The following is a 15,241-nucleotide window of genomic DNA, read 5'->3' as shown; positions in this document are numbered from 1 at the left end:
GGCAATACTCAGTCAAAAGAACAATGCAGGAGGTACCTGACTTCAAACTATATTACAAAGCAATAACAATAAAAACAGCATGGTACTGGCACAAAAACAGACATGAAGACCAGTGAAACAGAATAGAGGACCCAGATATGAAGCCACACAACTATAACCAACTTGTCTTTGACAAAGGCGCTAAAAATATACGATGGAGAAAAAGACAGCCTCTTCAACAAAAACTGCTAGGAAAACTGGTTAGCAGTCTGCAAAAAACTGAAAATAGACCCATGGATATCACCCTATACCAATATTAACTCAAAATGGATCAAGGATCTTAATATCAGACCCCAAACTCTTAAGTTGATACAGGAGAGAGTAAGAAATACTCTGGAATTAGTAGGTATAGGTAAGAACTTTCTTAATGGAACCACAGCAGCACAGCAACTAAGAGATAGCATAGATAAATGGGACCTCATAAAACTAAAAAGCTTCTGCTCAACAAAAGAAATGGTCTCTAAACTGAAGAGAACACCCACAGAGTGGGAGAAAATATTTGCCAGCTACACATCAGACAAAGGACTGATAACCAGAATCTATAGGGAACTTAAAAAACTAAATTCTCCCAAAATTAATGAGCCAATAAAGAAATAGGCAAGTGAATTAAACAGAAGGTTTCTCAAAAGAAGAAATTCAAATGGCCAAAAAACACATGAAAAAATGCTCACCATCCCTAGCAATAAAGGAAATGCAAATTAAAACCACACTAAGATTCCACCTCACCCCTGTTAGAATAGCCATCATTAGCAACACCACTAACAGGTGTTGGCGTGGATGCAGGGGAAAAAGGAACCCTCTTACACTGCTGGTGGTAATGTAAACTAGTACAACCAACTCTGGAAAAAAATTTGGAGGCTACTTAAAAAGCTAAACATTGATCTACCATATGATCCAGCAATACCACTCTTGGGGATATACCCAAAAGAATGTGACATAGGTTTTTCCAGAGGCACCTGCACACCCATGTTTATTGCACCACTATTCACAATAGCCAAGTTATGGAAATAGCCAAGATGCCCCACCACTGACGAATGGATTAAGAAAATGTGGTATTTATACACAATGGAATTTTATGCAGTCATGAAGAAGAACGAAATGTTTCATTCGCTGGTAAATGGATGGAATTGGAGAACATCATTCTGAGTGAGGTTAGCCTGGCCCAAAAGACCAAAAATCGTATGTTCTCCCTCATATGTGGACATTAGATCAAGGGCAAACACAACAAGGGGATTGGACTTTGAGCACATGATAAAAGCAAGAGCACACAAGGGAGGTATGAGGATGGGTAAGACACCTAAGAAACTAGATAGCATTTGTTGCCCTCAACGCAGAGAAACTAAAGCAGATACTTTAAAGTATTTGAGGCCAATAGGAGAAGGGGACCAGGAACTAGAGAAAAGGTTAGATCAAAAAGAATTAACCTAGAAGGTAACACACACGCACAGGAAATTAATGTGAGTCAACTCCCTGTATAGCTATCCTTATCTCAACTAGCAAAAACCCTTGGTCCTTCCTATTATTGCTTATACTCTCTCTTCAACAAAATTAGAGATAAGGGCAAAATAGTTTCTGCCGGGTATCAAGGGGGTGGGGGGGAGAGAAAGGGGGCGGTGGGGGTTATGGGAGGGAGTTTGGGAAATGACCCAAACATTGTATGCACATATGAATAAAAATAAATAAATAAAATAAAATTTAAAAATAAATAAATAAAAATATAAATAAAATACTAAAAAGTTTCTTAGTAATTTAAACACAGAATAGTGTAGTCTTTTGGCTACAGCCAAAAGAACTGAAAAGAGGTGTTTAAACACAAGTTGCTACACAAATGTGCATGGCAGCATTGTTCACATAGCCAAAAGGAAGGAAAACTCATCAGTGGATGAATGGGAAACAAAATGTAGTGTGTACATACAACAAAATATTATTCAATCTTAAAAAAGGAACAAAACACAGATACATGCTTCAACATGGGTGAACCCTGAAAGCATCATGCCAAACAAAAAAAGCTAGACACAAAAGGCCATATAATGTATAACCTCACTTGTATGAAACATCCATAGCTGGTAACTTTATAGTGACCTATAAAGTATGGCTGCCTAGAACTGAGGTGAGGTGGGAACAGGGAGTGACTACATAATAAGTCCAGAGTTTCCTTTTGGGTGAGGAAAATGTTGTGCAACTAGACAGTAGTGATGGTTGCACAACACTGTCTAAGTATAAATGTCACTATGGCAAATGCTATGTGTACCTCTACCATAATGAGCTAAATACTAAGAGCGTGTAATTGAAATACAATACATACTACATTAGCAAAACCTCTTGAAAGAGAAAAGCCTTAGTTATTCTAACCAGTGTTAACCTTTCTGCCTTGCCAGGCTGTTTTTAAATAATTTCACTGTGGGCTTCTCTACCCTCACACAGGATCATGAGGTTATTCTGTAGTAAGATGAGATGCTGGAGATAACGGCACTAAATGAGATCACAAAGGTGATGACAGAGACACGAAGTTCTCAAAGTGTGGCCTGAAGAGCATGGGTGAGTGGGAAGGCCTGACTTTTAGGGAGTCTGTAAGGGCTTCTGTTTTCCACCTGCATCCCTGTGCGAAGCCTGATTTTCACACTTCAGCCCAAACAATGTACTGCGATAGGCAGAATGCAGAAGCAGATCTGAGAATGCAGCTGTCTTCTGTTTCAACCAAACATTAAAGAGATTTGCAAAAACGAAATTATACAATTCTTTCCAACTAAATTTTTAGGAAACTTATTTTGCATAAAATTATGTTATTTATCTTGATATACAATAGGCTTATTACTGTTAGTTTTAAATGAGCAAATATTTAAAAAAATTTTTCACTATTAACATCAGTAGGAGGTAACAGAGCAAGAACCTGAACTCAGTCTATAACCTACATAAACAAAAGTCCTTTGGGGTCCTCAGTAATTTTTACAAGTGAAAAAGAGTCCCGAGGCAAGAGAGTTTGAGAACTGACCTAGAAATTAAATCATGTTAATACTGGAAGATATATACTCAAATAAAAAGAGTACTTGTTTTTCTAATTTACTTACATTGTCTCTATCAACAAATAAGGCTAGAACTAAAAAGGAAGAGAATGAATTGTACATTCAAGGATGCCCATCCATTCACCACTCAGGAAACCACACCTAAGCACCTAATTTGGGCAAGACCTGTAGTAGTTGCTGGTACAACAGAGGGGAAAAAAGAGAGACAGACAGACATTTGAAGATATAGCTGATGCGAACACTCGCTAGGAATGAAGGACTCTGACCAGGAGCTAATATCAGCTACCCCAGGTCCTGGTCCTCTAGCCAGGCTATTCCCTGATATACCAGAGAGATGAAGGAAATAAAAGGGGCAGTGAGAGCGCCAGTCCCCATTACTTCTGGGGCTCTGCTTAGAGAAGTTCTAAGAGATGAGTGTCTTAGTGGCATGTCCAGCCTAGTTCCAGGAAGAATTAAGTCTACAAGGAGAACACAGCTAAAACTCACCTAGTAAGTATTCTCATTCATACCATTACCATTCAAAAATAATTTTCCAGAAGAACTGCAGCCTACATTTTGACAAGTTGACAGAACTGAACTCCTGACAAAAATAGGTAACCAGTACAGAAGCACAGTGCACTGTCCAGAACACTATGTGGCATCAAAAGCCCTGCCTCAATTAACTGTGTGTCTTTGTGTGGCTCCAGTCCCCATCATGGGTCTCAGCTTCCCTACACATAATTTTTAGTAGACTATGTACTCCTTAAGAAGGACTCTTAGCTGGGTGCCAGTGGCTCACACCTGTAATCCTACCTACTTGGGAGGCTGAGATTGGGAGGACCTCAGTTTGAGGCCAACACTGGCAAACACCTCACAAGACCCCATTCTCCAAAATCACCAGAGCAAAAATCGACTGAAGGTGTGGCTCAAGTGGTAGAGCACCAGCTTTGCAAGCACAAAGCCCTGAGTTCAAACCCTAGTCCCACCAAAAACAAACAAACAAAAAAACTTATATTACTTATCTTTATACCCCAAGTGGCTTGCACAGTATGACAAAAATATTTGTTGTAAAGTAGTGAATCTAAGGTCCCTTCCAGTTCAGATGTTCTAGAATTCTCTATAAGAGGCCACAAGATGTACTAAAAGGAAAAATTCCAGGACAGCTTCCAAAAACCTTGGGATGTGTGTTGGGGGGCAGGACTTCCTTTCTGCCATCCTAACCCAGTTTTCAACACTGTCGTCATACTAAAGACAGAGGCTGTCCACAGATGTAGGTCACTGGAAATTATTATAAATGGATTGGCTGTGCTTATAATTGATTGGATTCTAAACTGTAATCTTCAGAAAGACACATTTCCCAAGTGAAGAGTATTCATGGGACATTCTAAGGAAACAGAAACTTTGAGAATGACTTACCCCTGAACCAACAGGATGTAATCAATCGTTCCTAACATTTCTCCTTTAGAAAACAGTTCAGGCAGCCACTTCCTAATCTCTGGGATTAGTGAGAAGATCTCAAGTTAATCTCTTCTCTGCCTAAGCATATGTTTGCATTGACAAGAGACTTACAAGGTGAGTAAGAACCTTGTTTAATTCAAAAGATGATTAAGTGTAGTTTTCCCTCACAAAGAAAGAAATGGCATATAAAATTCCAAGACTATCTAACTTTTGTATTTCCAACAATTATGGAAAATATACCATAGTGTTAATTATATACCTATTTTTAAATATACAAAGTAGAATGTATTTAATTGTATAATTAAACATCTTGATTTTACTGATAATATAGTACTTCTACTCAACAAAAATCTGCAGAGTTGACTACTTCAGAGTTTATTACTTTTGTGAAAAAGGTCATTTCTCTTGTTTTAAATAAGTATGAAGCAGAGAACTTGAGACAGAAGAACTTTTTAAAATCCTCACATACACATCCTTTATTTAAAGATCTGGAGAATGCAGGAACATTGTTCAAAATTATAACTAGATAGATCTCTTGACTTCTAGTCCAGAATTTCCATTAGAAGTATCTATACAGAAGCAGCGTTTAACAACTCTATTTTATGGGCTCAATAAATTCTAATTATTGATTGACAGTATACTCTTATTTTGAGAATTAAGTGCAGCACAGAGTAATAAGAAAAAACATTTGATTGGCACATTGGTGTCTGAATTAGATGGGACTGGGTCTGAATTCCAGTTCTCCTGTGGCCTTGGGCACACTGTGAACTTCCCTAAATCTCAGCTTCCCATGGGCAAAATGGAGTAATAAATCTAGTTCTGGCTTCTGTAAAGGTTCAAAATAGTACTCAAGATGTGTCAGAAACTTCTCTAAGTGCTGTATTTGTTAACTCACTTAATCAAATCCATAAGCATCTAAAATAGTTATTACAGTCATTTTATAAATGAGAAAAGTGAGACACAGAGATGCAAATAACTTGCTCATGTTTACACTACTAATAAGTGGAAGAGTTGAAACTTGAACTTTGACCAGAACATTATACCATACTATAGCCTACACTGTAGGCTAGTGCAAAAAGCCTCCAGTGCAACCTGCAACTGTTACTGATCAATGATAGTCACAGCCCAGCAGTGGCACATACCTGTAATCCCAGTACAAGGGAGGCTGAGGCAGGAGGATGGAGAGTTCCAGGCCAACTCAGGCTACAAGAGCTCTAGGCCAGTCTGGACAACACAGTGAGATCCTGTTTGGAAAAAAAAAAAAAAAAAGCTTACTAATATTAATTGCAATATTATCAGTAATAATACTGGAATCAATCAGATGCCAGTATTTCATTCATTCTTATACCTGTAATTCCATTTTTCTGAATCTACATATTTTACTGTTGATGGACATTTGGGTCTCCAGTTTGGGGTTATTACACATATTAGCTGGGTGTGAGGTCATCCTGAGATATATAATGAGACCCTGCCTCAAAAAAAAAAAAAAAAAAGAGCCAGATACTGGTGGCTCATGCCTGTAACCCTAGCTACTCAGGAGGCAGAAATGAGAAAGATCGCTGCAGTTCAAAGCCAGCCTGGGCAAATAGTTGGCAAGACCCTATCTAGAAAAAGGGCTGCTGGAGTGGCTCAAGGTGTAGGACCTGAGTTCAAGCCCCAGTACTGCAAAAAAAAAAAAAAAATCCTGGAATCATCAATTTCATGCCATGAACAGTGGTCACAGTAGACACGTGGTAAACATACCCAGGACACACAGTGAGCATACACAAATGGATACATGAGTCTGGAGGACATTAAACTGAAGCCAGTTATGTTCCCTGACCAGAGTGATAGATCACAAAAAAGGCTGAGAATTCACTATGTTGTAACAGCAAGACAATTTAATATTTCAAGAACAAATCATATGTACTTGGTTAGTCTATGTTGTTGTTATGCATTATGAGTACACTAATTTGATAAATGAAAATACTATTCAATTATTCCTCATTGTTTATATTATGAATATACCTGCATTTTTGTGTCTGTGCTTTTGGCAAAGCCTGGAAGAATGGATGAAAGGCAAGTATTTGTTGAATGAATGAACAGTGTTCTAAAATAAAGTCAGATTGGCAGCAAGCTTTTTAAGGACCTCACATAATGGCCTTTTTTGTGTTTATTCTGAGACAGAATCTCACTGTGCATCCCAAGCTGGTCTTGAACTTCCAAACCTCTTGCCTCACCCTCCCAATTGCTGGAAGTATAGCCATGCACTAGCACACCCAGCTATGATGGTCTTTTAAGAATGTCCAGAAACCTATCCCTTAGGGTGCAGTCACCCTGCCTCAGTCCAGATTTCAGTCCAGAAAGGCTAGAGGGACTTGGGAAAGCCTCTGGATGCCACTGTTGGTTCCAGGTGGAACCAGGCCTAAATCTGGTTTCTGGCCAAATCTGCCAGTGGTCACCCTGAAACATAACTTAATTTTCTTTTAACACTTTAGTGCAATATTCTTTGATATCCAGCCTTTATATTCTATGACAAAACTGGGACCCCGAGTGTTACGACTTGCTAAAGTTCAGAGGAGAACTGGATAAACAGAACAAATTTTCCCTGGATTCCCTGCTTCCATTCATGTAAACGATGATTTCCTAACTCCCTCTTCCCAAACTGCCCCCTGCACACATCTTTTTTTATTTTATTTATTTATTTTTTTATTATTCATATGTGCATACGTTTGGGTCATTCCCCCTCCCTCCCCTACCCCCCACCACCCTCTCCCTCTCCCCCCACCCCCTCCATACCCAGCAGAAACTATTTTGCCCTTATCTCTAATTTTGTTGAAGAGAGAGTATAAGCAATAATAGGAAGGACCAAGGGTTTTTGCTAGTTGAGATAAGGATAGCTATACAGGGAGTTGACTCACATTGATTTCCTGTGCATGTGTGTTACCTTCTAGGTTAATTCTTTTTGATCTAACCTTTTCTCTAGTTCCTGGTCCCCTTCTCCTATTGGCCTCAGTTGCTTTTAAGGTATCTGCTTTAGTTTCTCTGCATTGACGGCAACAAATGCTATCTAGTTTCTTAGGTGTCTTACCCATCCTCATACCTCCCTTGTGTGCTCTTGCTTTTATCATGTGCTCAAAGTCCAATCCCCTTGTTGTGTTTGCCCTTGATCTAATGTCCACATATGAGGGAGAACATACGATTTTTGGTCTTTTGGGCCAGGCTAACCTCACTCAGAATGATGTTCTCCAATTCCATCCATTTACCAGCGAATGATAACATTTCATTCTTCTTCATGGCTGCATAAAATTCCATTGTGTATAGATACCACATTTTCTTGATCCATTCCTCACTAGTGGGGCATCTTGGCTGTTTCCATAATTTGGCTATTGTGAATAGCCCCTGCACACATCTCACCTACACCAAACCAATACTCAAACAGAAACAAAACCGCAGGCAGAAGCTGGTAGGAGGTGGTCTTGTTTGACCCGCTAGTGGTACCAATAAGGGAAACTGAGGCCCAGAGAATAAGAGGGTCTAGCCCACAGTCACACAGGGGAGTCGGTGCTAGCTCACAACTCCCAAGGTTGGGAACCACCTGTGTGCAGTTTTTCCTTTCTGGCTCTTCAGATGTCAAATGCTCCTCTCCCCATTCATTAGGTGAACTACTAAGGCTTATTTTTTATTTGTATGTGAGCGGGGAGGAATCCTCCAACACGGAAACCTCGCGCCACACGACTAACGCTGGCCCTCATAAACCCCCTCCCCGCTTCGGCCAGGTGAGCTCGAGGGCGCCCACCTCCCCGCTGCTTCCCCTTCTCCCACCTCGGCCTCCATACCCACCGGTGGACCGGCCGGGCTAGCGCAGAGCCCCGCGGGGACGCAAAGCTGGCATCCACAGCCTCCACAGGCTCCCTCGCCTCCGCCCCTAGCAACGAGGTGCCGGTTGCTAAGGCGGGAGTGCCCGATAAAAGCTCCGGGCGCCCACCGCGCCTCAGAACCGAGGTTCCGCCGTCCCCCGGAAGTCTCCCGGGGACCGAATTGAGAGAGTCCCTGCTCTTTTTTTTTTTTTTTTTTTTGGTCTTTTCTTTTTTGGTGCTGGGATCGAACCCAGGGTCTCACGCATGCTAGGCAAGCGCTGTACCACCGAGCTACATCCCAGCCCTCCCCTGCTCTTTCTTAACGTAGCTATGCGTTGATTGACGTCTAGCGAACGCACTTACCCGATATCTCTCTGCCCCCAAAAATCTGCATAATCCAGGGAAAACGATACCTCTGAATAGCCACTGAGAAAGCACTTAATAAATGTCATCTTTTTAATTATTATTCTTCCAGAAAAAGATGTCTTAATTCTGTGAAGTTCTCTGATTCCAGACAGACAGGCAGAGATCTCTCTTTGGGACAGTTCCCCAGAACTCTCCCCCTTATTCCTTGCGTTCATTCTTTCATCAAACTGTAACAGCCCAGCACCACAGCAAGAAATTGTTCAGTACCTTCCCGAGATCCAAGTGGAAAGTCAGTGACAGAAACTAACAGCAACTTCAAGACAGTTTTTATAGCAGCATGTGCATGGCTTCCAGACTACAATCTAGTCATGACTGTATTCCTGATACCAGCATGGGGCCTGTTGAATGTTTGACAATATAGTTATTGAATAAATGAAAGAATGAGTGAATGAATGGAAGTCTAAGTAACATTTCTCTCATACCCTTGCAGTGGGCGGATTTCCCAGTTGAATTGCTTTTCAATGAAGGTTTTAGAATTTCTGAGAGTTGGATGCCTACGGGGAATGGGTGTGACAAGAAAAGTTTGCCTTCACAGAACATCAGCGAGGGCCACTGGGTCTGTCTTCTAACCGAGGGAAGAATCTGCAGCATCCCTGGCTGGAGTTCCTCTACCCCTTGATGCACTCTGTGATGATCCACTCATTACTTTCTAAGTTAGTGGACAGTTGTTGGGAGATTTTTTTTTTTCCTGGCAGGAGGTGGGCTCTACTCTTATGTCACTTGCAACACTGATCTTAGTTCAGATTGAGGGCTTTCCCTGCAAGTTTAATCTCTATTCCTCATATCCAGGATAGATTTATTGCTTTGTGCTGGAGCACTGAGCTAGGCTCAGGTACAGTTATAGCTGAGTTACCAGATTCCTGCCCTCAGGTGCTCCAGCTGTGGTGATGTAGGCCTCTTGAGATCTGCTTTAGGCTTACAACATCTGATACTACCAAACTGATACCTGTAGCCAGACCTCTCTCCCTGAGTCACACCTATATATCCTCCTGCCTCCTGCTTATCTCCACCTGTCTAAAAAACATCTCATCCTTGACATGACACACTGGAAACATCATCTTCTCCCCAAACCTGTTCCTCCTCTTTGTCTCAAGATTCTGGACAGTACCATCTATTAATCACGCAAGTCCAGGATCTAAGAGACTTTTGTAACATCTCCTCTCTTCCTTGTTTGAGAATAATCCCCAAGATTTTTCAATTTTGCCTCCTACATATCCTAAAAATAAAAATCTGCTTATTTCTCTCTAGCCATCACCTTGATTCAGGCCAACATCATCCAGGGTGTGACAGGTTCAAAATGAACACAAATCTTCACATCTTATTCTGTCAGGGCTGGCCTTGTAACTTGTTTTGCCTAATAGAAGTGACATTATGAAACTTCTGAATTTAAGCCTCAAAAGCACTTGCAGTTTCCGTTCTCATCTTCTTGGACCACTGCCTTCATAGGAGAAAAACCAGGCTAGCCTGTTTGAGAGGCATGACCCATCCAGTAGGTAGCACCAAATGTTAGACATGTAAATGAGACTATTTTATATTATCCAGCCCTAACTGAACGATCACATGACTGCAAGCATATGAACAACCATTAGAAGAACAGCTCAGTTGAGCCCAACCCAATTTGCTAACCCCTAGACTTATAAGCAAATAAACAGTTGTCATTTTAAGCCACTAAGCTTTCAGATGGTTTGTTATGCCCAATAGATAACTAATATTCAAGGTGAAGTTCAAATTCTTTTACATCGGGTTTATAAGGCTTGTATAGATCCCTTTAGCCTATCATTTCCCTCTGCAACCCATACTATGTGTTTATACTAAGATATAAACTACTTAGAATTCTTAATTCATTGCTAGTGGTCACCTTTGACTCCTTGCATGTGATATTCTTTCTTCCCAGAGCAGTGCCCTTACATCTCTTCACCCATCTTTGTCTTGCTACTTATCCTTAGTTTAGAGGTCATCCCCTCTGTACTCCCAAGTCTTCGTTAAGCGTTCTTTTCCTCCTCTGTTCTATGTATTTTTTTTTTTTTTTTTTTTTACAGAACTGGAGTTTGAACTCAGGGCTTTAAGCTTGCTAGGCAGGCACTCTACCACTTGAACCATTCTACCACCCATCCTTTCTTCTTCTAGTCTGAATTAATTATCCTACCTTTGTGCTTCCAAAGCCTGCACACTTCCCCCAACATAGTCTGATTTTTTCCATTTCTTTTACCTCTCACTCAATTGTGAGCTCTGCAAAGCAGTGACTGGATCTTATTTACACTTGGATGGCTGGTATCTAACCTAGGGTCCAGGACAGAGCTATAATAATAGAACATTCTACCATGAAAACAATGTTCTATTTCTGCACTGTCTTAATATGTTAGCCACTAGTCCCACATAGCTATTGGGCACTTGAAATGTGGCTAGTGCAACTGAAGAGCTGAATTTAATCATTTTAATTAATTTAACCTTAAATTTAAATATCCATATGAGGCTAGTGGCTATGGGATTGGATAGCATGGGTATAGCAGATAGTAGATATTTATTGAGGGTATGTGTGTGTGTGTGTGTGTGTGTGTGTGTGTGGTACTGGGGATTGACGCCGGAGCACATGCTAAAAGCAAGCTCTCTACCACTGAGCTATATCCATAGCCCCTTATTAAGTATTTTAAGATAGAGAATGAGAGAGGAGGCTGTAGGTGTGGCTCACACAGCAGAGCACCTGCTTTACAAGCATGAAGCCCTGAGTTCAAACCCCAGTACCACCAAAGTAGAAAAAGAAAAGAAAGAGGAAGACAGTCGTGGAAGGACAAGATAGGATGCTATGGGGACACGCAACATTATTTCATATATGCTCCTCCAGCCCCTCACCTTTCACCTCTTCAGCCTAACACTACTGGTGCCTCCAATTCCATGTACAGGATCTTAGTTCTTGGCTCTTTATTGGCTGCATTGGCTGTTCTCTTCTGAACTTGCCCAGCTAGATGACTCTCTTGTGAAGTGAATTGACCCTAAAAACTGACCTCTGGAGAAGCAATCTGGGCTCATCTGTTTTGATCTGGCCCTCATAGAGGGGCCTGTTTCCTTGGGGGCCTGGACTTCATCACATGGGACCCACATGGTCTGAGTTTGTCAGCACTGGCAAGCTGTCAGACCCTCTTAAAGGCTGAAGCTGGTTGTGCTGTGAAAATGTCACAGGAGAAAAATAAGCCACAGCATTGGTGGTCATATTGCAACTCCTGGAATCTGTACAAACCACAGATGACTTCTAGCCCCAACACCAGAGACTCTGGATCAGGGTCTGAGAAGTAAGGAAGAATGGGCACAGGGCTCTGTAGGCAGACAGAAAAGGCTGGGTCTGCTGCTGAGAAGTAGAGGCTGGGAAAGATGACTCTTTCTTAAACACTTTCCAAAATGTTCACTAAAAGCAGACTTAAGGGCTAGAGATATAGGTCAGCAGTAGAATGCTTGCCTATCATGCGCTAGCCCCTAGGTTTGATTCTCCAGTACTGAAAGAAAAAAAGAGAGAGAGAGACCAAATGTCATAAGCAAGTGAAAGGGCAGGTTATAAGGCAGGATGTACACATGACTCCAATTTTATAATAAGTACTCCTAATTAAATCATACAGTAGAGACTAATGGATGCTTTATTGTATTGTGAGGATCTGTAAATGTACTTGTTACAGGTTTTCACACCATGTAAATTGTATGTTCATTGTTCATAAAAAGAAAGTTTGCATTGAGCTCAGTGTCACTACCTGCAATCCAAGGTATTCCAGAGGCTGAGGCAGGAGGAGCATGAATTCAAAACCAGCCTGAAGACAGGCACTGGTTGCTCATGCTTGCAATCCTAGCTACTTGGGAGGGTGAGATTGGGAGGACGAAAGTTCAAGGCCAGCCTGGGCAAATAGTTCACAAGACCCCACCTTCAAGATAACCAGAGCCAAAATGAATTGTAAGTATGGCTCAAGCAGTAGAATGCCTGCATTGAAAGCAAGAAGCCCTGAGTTCAAACCTCAGTCCCACCAAAAACAGAAAAGAAAAAGAAAAAGAAAAAAAAAGCCAACCTGAGCTACATGAAAGATGTTGTTTCCAAAAAAGAATTATTTAAGGGTTTGGGGATGTAGCTCAGTGGTAGAGCACTTGCACAGTATGCCCATTGAGGCCCTAGGTTCAATTCCCAGTCCTGAAAAAAAAAAAAAAGATCTTGCTATTCCCTCTGCCTGGATTTGTTTTTTTGGTGGGACTGGGGTTTGAACTCAGGGTTTTGTGCTTACAAAGCAGGGACCCTATCACTTGAGCCACACTGCCAATCCATTCTACTTTGGTTGTTTTGGGGATGCATTCTCATGAACTATTTCCCTGGACTGGCCTTGAACTGTAATCCTCTCCATCTCAATCTCTCAAGTAGTGGCTTACTTTTTTTTCAGACAGGGTCTCGCTCGGGCTTTCCATCCTACCTCAACCTCCTGAATACCAAGATTTCAGGTGTGAACCACCATGCCAGCTTTCAGCCAAGGGATCACTGAAATAAAAGGGTTTAATGAGCAGTTACAGATGCTTGTCAGAAAAAGAAACAGGTCCTCTGTGAAGTTCCCACAACTACCAGCAGCAGAACCAGGAAACGTTTAAAAATATGTCTGCTGCACCAGAGCCGAGTTTTTTTGTTTTTGTTGTTTTTTCAGTGCTGGGGTTTGAACTCAGCTTCTACACTTGCTGAGCCACTCCACCAGTCCTTTTTATGTGGTGGGTTTTTTCAAGATAGGGTCTCATGAACTGTTTGCCTGGCCTGACTTCAAACCACAGTCCTCCTGATCTCTGCTTCCTGAGTAGCTAGAAGTACAGGCATGAGCCACCGGTGCCCAGCAAGAAGTTTTTTTTTTTTTTAATATTGAAAATCTGGGAAAGGAAGATGTAAGTTGTTTACATCGAACCTACATTGGCTGCAGATAAGACATGTGGGAGTATGTTCAGGAATACAGAAGTCTTTTGTTCTTGGCCTTTAGTTTGTTACCTGATTAACTGCCCCCATTTCTTCTCCTGCCTATCCTCTGACCCTTGTGATTACATTTAGGATATCTCAGAAATTTTCTCTTATCATTATGTTCGAATTTTTTCATAACTGTTATCACTACTGATACTACATCTCCATTTCTTTTATTTGTCCATGGAACTAACTTTGTCCTTGACTATTGTATCTCCAGTGTCTTAAAAAAGACCAGGCATATAGGTGGGTGCCCAATAAATCTGTGGAATGATTAAAATGTAACAAAGGTATCCATTCTTCTCTGTCCCCAGCTTAGAGTGTTCTGCTTTTACAGCCTTAAAGTTTTAAGTACAGCCCTCTCCACACCTACCAAGGCTCCAGAAGTCCTTGTGGACCCATAGAAAGAAACACATTTGGTATAGTCAAAAGACCAAATTACAACAAATTTTGTTAGATGGTCTAATTGGCTTTTATTAACAAGTCTAGAATTGGGCAATGTCTCATTCTATAAAATAGACAGCTGAGCAGAGGAGGCTGGCTTTGTAGGTTGACAAGGACTAGAAGCATAGGTAAAGTCAATTCAAAGTTACTTTCCCTATTGGGTCAAAATGGAGTGTTTTTCTTTATCATACCAGGTAAATCTAACCTGTTTGGGACAATAACCTCTCTCTTTCTCTTTCTCTTCCCTCCTTCTGGGAATGTCAGATAAGCAACTTTGTGACAACTTAGTTTCACTTTGCTAATGTGGAACTTTTAGCATAAGCATGAGGTGACTCCATTTTGGTTTGGTCTGGTCTGTTGGGGCCTAGTACGGGAGCATAGTCCAAAACTGTGTCTTCCCATAAATACATAAATTTCCATACATATGTCACATATGTATACATACATATGTGACAATGACAACAACAGAAGTCTTACTATGAGCACATCCTCTCTCTTCCTTGCTTTCTTCCTTGACTTGATATTGCATACCTAATAAAGGGTTATCACTGGCCCGGGACCTCGGGGTTGAGGGGCCTGAGTCCCCATGAATCTCAGGACGTAGGGTTTCTCTTGTGGATTTTACTTCCACCTGTATCCAGGTTTGATGAACTCAGAAAACTCTCCACCATCCAAAGCCTGGGCACTTCTGCCTTTGGCTGAGTTAACTCTGCTCAGCTCTGCCCAGTCCTCCTAAGGCTGAGTGAGGGCTTGGGGAACAGTGCCTGTCTCCCATACTCAGACAGGCTGGACTGGATCCCCTGCAGAAGGCTCAGACTGCTATGTCAGATGGGGGCAGGGAGGCCTATAACAACTCAGGTACATCTTAGCAGCTGTTCTTTCTGGTGTGGGATGGTTGAGTTTTCTTCCATGTGCTTACTGGCATATGCATTTTTTCAAAATATATATACCAATTAAAAAAGAAAAACCCAAATAATCTATTTCAGAAAATTTGATGCAAATACTGTAATTTGAGAAAATCAGCCTTCTTACTAGGCTCAATGGGCAGTGTAAGAATTATTCATCACAGT

The 15,241-nt window shown here is 41.3% G+C and overlaps 1 protein-coding gene and 1 long non-coding RNA gene across 4 annotated transcripts in view; one reads left to right on the top strand and one right to left on the bottom strand.

The window, feature by feature from the left end:
• The window catches only part of LOC141415380 (uncharacterized), a 34,914-nt gene extending 32,157 nt beyond the window's left edge, over positions 1-2,757 (top strand). Inside the window, exon 4 of the long non-coding RNA XR_012440339.1 lies at positions 2,464-2,757. This is a non-coding gene — a long non-coding RNA (uncharacterized lncRNA). The remainder of the gene's footprint in view (positions 1-2,463) is intronic.
• The window catches only part of Wdr31 (WD repeat domain 31), a 41,894-nt gene extending 33,457 nt beyond the window's left edge, over positions 1-8,437 (bottom strand). For 2 of the 3 annotated variants that reach the window (XM_074051231.1, XM_074051232.1), the window contains exons 1-2: positions 8,322-8,437; positions 5,642-5,743 (exon numbers count right to left, since the gene is read on the bottom strand). The gene's annotated coding sequence lies outside the window, so the exon portion shown is untranslated. The remainder of the gene's footprint in view (positions 1-5,641; positions 5,744-8,321) is intronic. The other variant, XM_020160320.2, reaches the window with a different exon arrangement.
• Between the last annotated feature and the right edge of the window lie 6,804 nt (positions 8,438-15,241).

Source organism: Castor canadensis, chromosome 13 (assembly GCF_047511655.1).
Source record: "Castor canadensis chromosome 13, mCasCan1.hap1v2, whole genome shotgun sequence".
NCBI lineage: Eukaryota > Metazoa > Chordata > Mammalia > Rodentia > Castoridae > Castor > Castor canadensis.
Note: the sequence above shows the minus strand (reverse complement) of the source record. Positions and strands in the feature narration are given on the sequence as shown.